Below are 9,447 nucleotides of genomic sequence, written 5' to 3'. Positions count from 1 at the left end.
ACCACATCCTGTATCAAGCACCCAAGAGTTAGAATATGTTGAGTAATTAGACAATATAGTGTAAATACCTGCATAGGTGGGTTTCACTTTCCCATCCTTTAGATCCTGCAAGTACTTAGGGCAGTTTCGCTTCCAGTGTGCCTTTTCATGGCAATAAAAGCATTCAGCATCCTTTGGAATGGCAGAAGGAGTGACAGAACCGTTCTTAGTCTTTGATGAGGAGCCTTCAAGAGACTTTCCCTTGGTACCCTTCGAAGGGTGCTTCCTCTTTTTCCCTTTGCCTTGCCCAATAGCTAAAACAGGGGTAGAAGTCGGAGTAGGAGTAGTAGAGGTAACAACCGCTTTACCCTTAAGACCGGTTTCAGCGGTCTTCAAGAGTCCTTGAAGCTTGCTGAGGGTAACTTCCTCCTTGTTCATATGATATGTCATTCGAAAATGATCATAACAAGAAGGCAAGGAGTGCAAAATGATGTCAATTGCCAACTCCTCGGGGATATTAACATTCAGCTTCAGCAAACGGTCCACATACCTTTGCATCTTCTGCATGTGGCCCGTGACGGATTCACCATCCTTCATGCGGGTAGTTATTATGGAGGAGATTATTTCATACCGCTCCTGACGAGCACTCTGATGGTACCTTTCCATCAGGTCTTGGTGCATCTCAAAAGGGTAGAAATCTTCATATGACTTTTGGAGCTCGGCTGTCATCGTGGCCATCATGATACATGCCACCTTAGTAGCATCTCTCTCATGAGTCCTGAATTCAGCGATCTCCTCAGGAGTAGCAGTAGACTCATCAAGTTCTTTTAACTCCTTATCGAGGACATATTCCTTGTCCTCGTAACGAGTAACCATCCTGATGTTCCTAATCCAATCCATGAAGTTGGAACCATCAAAGATGACCCTCCCACAAAGATTCATGAGAGAGAAAGAACCAGTTGGGTTAGAGCCTGAAGCATTAGTGTTGGAAGACATCTGAAAGAAGAAAGTAAGTTTAGATTAGATATTTAGGATCCTTAATAAGACACCCAAATGTAATATTAAGGCTAGGATCCAATCACAATATATTACACTTAGAAGAGGGATGCCGTAATCTAAGTAATAATATATTTGAAAGGTAGGTGAATGCCGATTCACCAATTTCCACCATGAAAACGAAATGATTTATTAGGTTTAATTGGATTTGAAATTCCTAGATTCTTTTGAGATTCATTGAACTTTTCAATGGCATGTTTCAATCTCGATTGTGCCCTTCAAGTTTTGTGACTGGGATGCCGAGGATCACAAAACAAGGTGTGAATAACCATGCTAATTCACTTGGTACTCTTAATATTATCACCTAATCAATGTGCCGGTTAACCACACACGCTCCATTGATCTATGACAAACATTAAGTCACCCTTCGTGATCCTTACTAGTCCTAGTTAGTGTGCCGGTTAACCACACACGCTCCACCAACGACTTGGTAAGGTACAAAGTGTGAATTCCATGGATTAGCACCATGTTCACATTTTCCTAAAATAACTAAGATTGGGAATTAAAAGAGTTTAGTTACTTTATAATATTCATTATACTTTTAATGAGGATTTAAAGTCATTGTTCTACCCGTTCGGCTAACGACCCTCCACCGATCAAGCAAGCGGTGGGTGAGAGTATACACCCATTAAGTCGCCATTTTATAGGCAACAACCTTATACCCACCTTATAGACCGGCTTCGTGAATGAGGCCTACTAACGGTAAAACGACTTATTCTTATACATATATATATAATAATTAACCATTAATGTTATAAATAGTATAAGGGTTGAATTTTAACTATTAAAACTCTAAGGTTTGGAATTAAAGTTTATTAAAGTGTGTGAAACTTTACAAATTCCAAAACTTGAGGGCAAGTTTTGTAACTTTGCAAAACTCTTCATTTCATAACTTATGAATTAAAGGTTCATAAAAATGAAGACTCTTCATTTTCATGTAACTTATGTGTTTTAAGTGTGTGTTAAATGAAAGTGACCTTTGGTAATCCATAACTTGAGGACAAATTATGGACTCCATTAAAACACATAAATGATCAAGAATTAATTCTAAACAATTCAGCAAATAATTCCTATCATTTTCTAAATTCATAAGAACATGAACATGATCATCAAAAATTCAAGAATTATATGAACACATAAAATCATGGAATTTTGATATATGCTATTGTAAATGGATTAGAACAACCATTACACCAACTAAAATAAGTTTTATAACACCAAAACAGTTTAGGGTAATGTTTCTAGTCCATTTCCAGCAGCAAAAGTCGAGAATCTGCACTCTTTCGATCCTACTCGTCGAGTGCATGAATTGACTCGTCGAGTAGGTTGAAGTTTGCCTTGGACTCGTCGAGTCCCCCCAATGGACTTGGCGAGTCCACCATGCAGACAGCAACGATTTCGACTTTTTTCAATATTTTGCATCAAGTATCAAACAAGCAAGCCTAGGCTCTGATACCACTGTTGGGTTTTCAGCAATCTAACACTTCCTAAGTGTGCATGCAACCCTAATAAACCTTGGATCTATGTTTGTCTAAATACATGCAAAATAATAATTTTCCAAGGTTTATAACCTATCTAACATGGCATGGGGAACATTTCAACATAAAAGAGTTAGAAGAGATTACATACCTTTTGGTGAGTTTGGTTCTAAGGAGTTTGAGGGCTAAGCACCAATAGTGTGAATGCCTCAAATGGAATCACAAACACCACAAACTCTTGGAAAACTTTGATGAGAGTATACACCTTGTATAAATCGGCCACACACATGCACACACACACTAGTTCACTAGTTTTCTCTTAGGCTTCATTTCATGCTCCATAAGCATGCTTATATAGTGTGCATGGTTAGGGTGAAACCCTAATAACCCATGTCTTTTCCTTTTCCAAGGATCCATGGGTTAAAAGCTCCATGGATCATCCATGGACTTCCACATAAGCTTAGCCCATTAACAAATGAGTATTAGCCCACACTATATAAAACAAATAGCCCATAATTTAATTAGTATTCCTTTTAATCTCTAAATTAATTCATAATTAATTCAAGACTAAAACTAATTAAATAACGTAACTTCATATTAATATATTATAACTCATAATATATTAATAAACATATGTGTATAACTCTCATAAAATTATCCATAATAGTTTGGATGAGATGCAACCCAAATGGACCATGCCGGTCGGGTCAAGTATATACCAAATAAGTTATGGACTTAGACACCTTATCCAACAATATTCGCTTCAGACAGACTATCCTCGCTCTTATCCCACGTCTGTTTGAAACCACTAAGAAAGTTCCTGCAGCTGGACCCAGCAAAAAGAAGTGATAGTCTCGCTCCAATTGACGCAAAGGGGGAGATTGTTAGGTCCAGAAGGTGTTGCGTCTTGGGCTCGGCTCTTAGCCTTGTTTTGTATCCGGATTGGGCCTGTCCATCTGTGATTTATTTGTTAGGGTTTGAGTATTTATAGATGCTTGCATGCATCTTAGTACGTAAGATTTTAGAGATAATTTAATAGCGTTCATTGTTCTTATCGATTGTAAACCTTAAAGCCTCTACAACGGAAGTTCTTTGTCGAGCTCTGCTGAGGCTTGAATCATTTGAATCATTAAGCATACTGTTGATTCCATCTCTTGTTTACTACTTTGTTTGAATCGTTTTGCCAAACCTGTGTAAGATCTAAACGATCTAAGAGATTTATATCTCATCAAGAGGATGTCACTTCATAATATCAATTAAAGATATTAAAATAACCTTTTTGTTTTCATTTTTTTTATTAGCATCACCATATTGAAGGTTCTATTTCTATGCACCAGAAGGCACTTGTGGAGACTACTAGATGTGTAAAAAGGAAATTATTACTTAACATACGACAAAGGAATTTTTAGAGTGCCACAAAAAGCATTCCTTTCATCTTTTATACAATGAAAAAAGATTGACCAACGTAAAGAATCCAACAAAGAGCAAATCCACTAAGGGATAATGACTTGAAAGGGTAACGAACTTTTGACTTTTGTCACATTTAGTCACTAAACTTTTTTTCGTTATCTATTTGCCATTGAACTATTGAAACTGTTCACATTTTACCCTTATGACCGGCTGTTACCGGTCATAAGGGTAAAATGTGAACAGTTTCAATAGTTTAGTGGCAAATAGATAATGAAAAAAAGCTTAGTGACTAAATGTGAACAAAATTGAAAGTTCGTTTCCGTCTAAAAAGTTCAATGACTAAATGTGAACAAACTTCCTATTGTATTATGTTTTAGCAAAATTATTTATTTTTGTTTAATTGTAGCAACATTTGTTGATGAAGAAATGTAGGAAAATAAAAAAAACAAAATGTAACATCCGGATTTCCAGGTATCATAATTTAAGTATTTTTCTTTTGAGTTAAGAAGAGAGACTCGACGAGTTGACGCCTCAACTCGTCGAGTAAGGTCGCGACTGATGACTCGGATTAATGAATGGACTCGACGAGTCGGTGAGGCGACCCGACGAGTCCGCGCTGTTGGCAGAAACCCTAAATCTTTGGGCCCAAGCCATATTTAAAGGCACTTATGGCCTTCAATTGCGACTACCTTTCCCATAAGTAAGAAGCCTAGCAAGCTTGAGTGTGTAGATTGAGAGGAAGAGCTATCTTGAGCTTTTTGGTGTGATACATCTGGACCCTTCTAGGTCTAGGGAGCCGAGAATATTAAGTTTTAGTAGAGTAAACCTTGGGGTTCGAAGTTAGGAAGCATTTATTGGATTTTTATGGTATATATAGTTAATTTCATCTTACACATAGATATGAAGTATTTTATATAAATTACGTGCTACGTGTGCATATTATTTGAATACTTGTTGTCTATGCTGGATGAACGATTTTATACATGTTTTAAAAGATTTAAACCGTATATTTATTTTATATCTACAAATATGTTGCGAATGGAACATGGGTAGATGAAATAGTTGGTGTGTGATGAAATAAAATGATGAGAGATAGGTGATGATAGAAAGGTGATGATAATTCGGTAAATAGATGATGATGAATATGTGATGTAGGATGAAAGAAGATACCATAACCTTAACCAGCAATGTGGCGATGTAGTCATCTACCAGAGTATAGATGGCGACCACGTACCATTCTAGACAACCCAGTTGAAACACCAACAGGCCCATAACCTGTAGGTGATGAATTACGAGTTCAAGCGATGTTGTAACTACGTATTCATGCGATGATACTCTAACCCCTTACTATGAATTACGAGTTCAGACGATGTTGTAACTACATATTCATAGGATGTCACAAATTTCGCATGCCAAACCAATGGTCATAATTCACATTAGTGAGAATGGTTCATTTTTTTGTAAAACCAAAATCAGATTGGAAATTTTGATTTTTTATTTTGGAAAACGTCAAACCATTGGTTTTTTATTTCGGTTTTGTTTTTTTTTAAATATATTTTCAGGGTTTTGTTTTTTTTTTTTCATAGATTTCTTCATCAACAAATGTTGCTACAATTTAACAAAAATAAATAATTTGCTAAAACATAATACAAGAGGAAGTTTGTTCACATTTAGTCATTGAACTTTATAGAGGGAAACGAACTTTCGATTTTGTTCATATTTAGTCACTAAACTTTTTTTTTTTATCTATTTGCCATTGAACTATTGAAACTGTTCACATTTTACCCTTATGACCGGCAACAGCTGGTCATAAGGGTAAAATGTGAACAATTTCAATAGTTCAATGGCAAATAGATAACGAAAAAAAGTTTAGTGACTAAATGTGACAAATATCGAAAGTTCGTTACCCTTTCAAGTCATTATCCCATCCACTAAAGGAAAAAAGAAGCTTATCTAAAGGCATGAAGATCAATGGATCACATTATGAATCTGTTTATGAATTTGTGTTTCATGAATTTTTTTAACTCGATGATGAATTAAAAACAAATTATGCCTCCACTGTGTCAAATGGTTAGGAATATGATTTTGATGGACAATTTATTTATAGAATGCATTCAGGTATCATTTTACGTGGTTTTGTATGTCTTTGTTTATATTTATGTGTTATTTTACTATAAAAATATTTGTACTTTTGTCATAGAAAAATTTATATTTATTTTCTTATTGTTTGACACAAATATAAATGCATTATTTTATTATCTCGCCCAAGACATTGAAAACTAATGAACCGGCTCATCCACAGATTTGGCCGATTGTAGTTACTTATATTACGGTCGTTGCAAAAATACTCGAATAACACAAGAACATTTTTGTAAACATTTTCATTATATTTCCACAAGATGATTCTTTATGATGTTGAGGTAGATGAACAACAAACTGTCTGATTTTGTGTGTATTTGAGAGTTTTGGATTGAATTCTTTGAGCCCGAGTTCGAGCAGATTCTTTCTAGAGAAATATATGTTAGACCTTCTGATCTCAGAACCCTAACCTCTTCTTAGTCAGAACCATCTTCATCTTCAAAGGGTAATTCATCAGTGCTTCTACGAATCTCTTTCTTTCTTTTTGTGTTTACACTTTATTTTGATTTTTTGTTCTGAAACAATTTGATTTTGCCCCCTTGAAGACCTAATCCATATGATTGTAGTGTGATTGTTTACAATTCACAGGTCGTTTCATTGATCTACAATGTTGTGCTTGGATGACCTCATTTTTACGACTAGCGAACATAGTAGTTGCGTTTGTCTAATGAAGTTTTCAATTAAATACAATATTAATGTCATTATTTTGTTTTGCAATTTATGAAATGATATTGACTGGTTTTATCTGCTCCCGCACATAATGACCAACATACCAGGTTAGTTTTCTTCTTCTGATTTCATAAAATTTGTCTTAATTTTAGTCTTTCAATTGTTAGATTTAAGAAAAATTAAATTTTGCTGAAACTATCATTGATATGTACATTATCATTGATAATTACAGTATGGCCTGGATTGATCTCAAGTTAACTTAATGTATCTTTTTTTTATGGATAATAATCTAATATAAATATTCATTAAGTTTTTACTCGTCACTTCGCTCTTTCATTTAGGACTTTGTTAATTAGCAGTAACAAATCTGATTTCATGACTTTCATCTTCGCTCTTTAAAGTTTGTAGCGCCTCATTTGTTCCGATTAGTTTTAGTAGTTTTTCATCTAATTTTGATACTAGCACTTCTGTAAGAGATCATAAGTATTTTAGAACAATGTTCTGTATTTCTGTAACAAAGTCACTAAATTCCATACCAGATATAAGCTGCTAGAGACCATACAACGGTCGGAGACGGATATACAGATATGTGTTTTCTAGATCAAAGGCTCGCAATAACTATTTATGATTTTTTTTACATAAGTTTCATTTTCTAATAATTTGATGTTATCGGGAGAAGATGCCAAACTGGGCTTACCAAGAATCGGTAATGTAAGAACAAATATATACTCTTTTATAAAAAAAAATGGTAAATATTTTTATATATTTTTTACAGGGCTAGAGGAACACAGAGGCTTCCTAGGTTATTGGAAGCTCAATAGCCAAATAACTTACTTTCAGAGACCGAAAGATCACACCCAAAGAAGCATTGTCATTTGGTATTTTATTTGTATATTTATATACTAATATTAAAAATATGTAACATATAAATTAAAATGTCCATATTGATAACCAAATAAATATAAGCACATTGCTATTATGGGTAGAAAAAATAAATTACAAACCATAGAATAATTTCATGTAGGTCTCATTAATTACTATGCTCCTGCGGGTGATGTTTACTCAAAGGCGCTTGAAATTGCACGTGATATAAATCAAAGGTACGTTTATTAATATTATATGAAATATTTTTTATAATATAATATTATGATGTAAGATGTAAGATGTAAGATGTAAGATGTAAGATGATGTTATTAGGGTCATGTGGCTATATGGATGGCTAAAAGAGTGATTAACCATGGTTTAGAAATGGAGATTGAGTCTGGTTTATTGGAAGTAGAATGCTATGAAGAGATATTTGTCACGGATGATAGGTTAGAAGGATTGAATGCGTTTTCTGAGAAGCGAAAACCTTTGTACAAAGGCGACTGAAATAAACATATTTTGGTTTGTTGATATTGGCAACATACCTTTTTTTTTTTTTTTTTTTTTTTGGGATGAGGTGTACAAGTTTTTTGACAGGTGCTATGGTAGATGGTCGTGTTGCTTTAACATGGAGTTGCAGAGAGAAGTTGGTTATTTCGGTAACTAGGATGGGAGGTGATGATGGCAGGAAAGTAAGTAGGGGTAAATTGGTCATTTCAGGATCACCGAGTGTATTATTGGTTTTGTAACTTAGGATTAGACTTTTAATTCTTATACAATTGATTCAAATTCAATTTTTTGTAACTATATTTCTTACCCATAATAGCAATATACTTACATTTTGATACCAATATGAGCAATGGTCATCAAATCACCAACGATATATTGAGGATCTCGTCGGTTTTCTTCTCATTAGTATCGAATCCAACTCCCGCGAAGCGGGGTTTCCTATCTAGTTATTATTATTATTATTATTATGATTATTATTATTATTATTATTATTATTATTATTATTATTATTATTTGAACGGCTACAATTACCAGCATTGTTTTACTATAGAGAAGGGCGGTATTCGAATCATGTTCGAGTCGATGTTTTAACCTATACCCATCCATCTTCCTACTTTTTATATAATTAATTAATTTTATTTATTTATTATTTTTTTGTGTTTCTACAGTTTAGTCTAATATTTAATTATTTTAATGAATTTTGTTTAATTCTTTTACATCTTTAGCCAAATATTAAAATGTTTTTACGATTTGATCCATCTTTTTGGAAATTACTATTTTTTTCAATTCTTTTACAACTTTGTCGTTTATATTTTCTAAATCACAGATTTTTCAAATGTTTTTTATACAGTTTCGTTTACATTTTTTTACATCCTTTTACAAATTTATCAAAATACTCTTTACAAATTTTCTCCAATTTATTTTTTACAGCTTTATTTTTATATGCTTTTTAAAATCTAATATTTTTTTTACAAATTCTTTTTGTACATCTTTTATATACTTTTCATATATTTATGGTTTACGAATTTATTTGTATAAATTTAGTTTTGTTTTACATAATTAACTTTTTATGACTTTACATCTTTACTTTTATGCATATTTTTTTAAAAAAATGTCTTTTTTATACACATTTTTTTGTGTTTATAAATTATATTGGTAATCATGTTTTGTCAATTGTACATGTAAATTTTTTTATCGCAACTCGCAAGGGGTGTGCTACCATTTTATATTGTAATTTTTTTTTAACAAAATAGATTATGTTTAGGGAGTATTTGTAACACATTTTTATTCAAGCTATGCTTAAAGTCTGAAGGATTAATATATTTTGTATTAGGCGTTTTAA

The sequence above is a fragment of the Lactuca saligna genome, chromosome 2 (genome assembly GCF_052625555.1).
Source record: "Lactuca saligna cultivar CGN05327 chromosome 2, ASM5262555v1, whole genome shotgun sequence".
Lineage (NCBI taxonomy): Eukaryota > Viridiplantae > Streptophyta > Magnoliopsida > Asterales > Asteraceae > Lactuca > Lactuca saligna.
Note: the sequence above shows the minus strand (reverse complement) of the source record.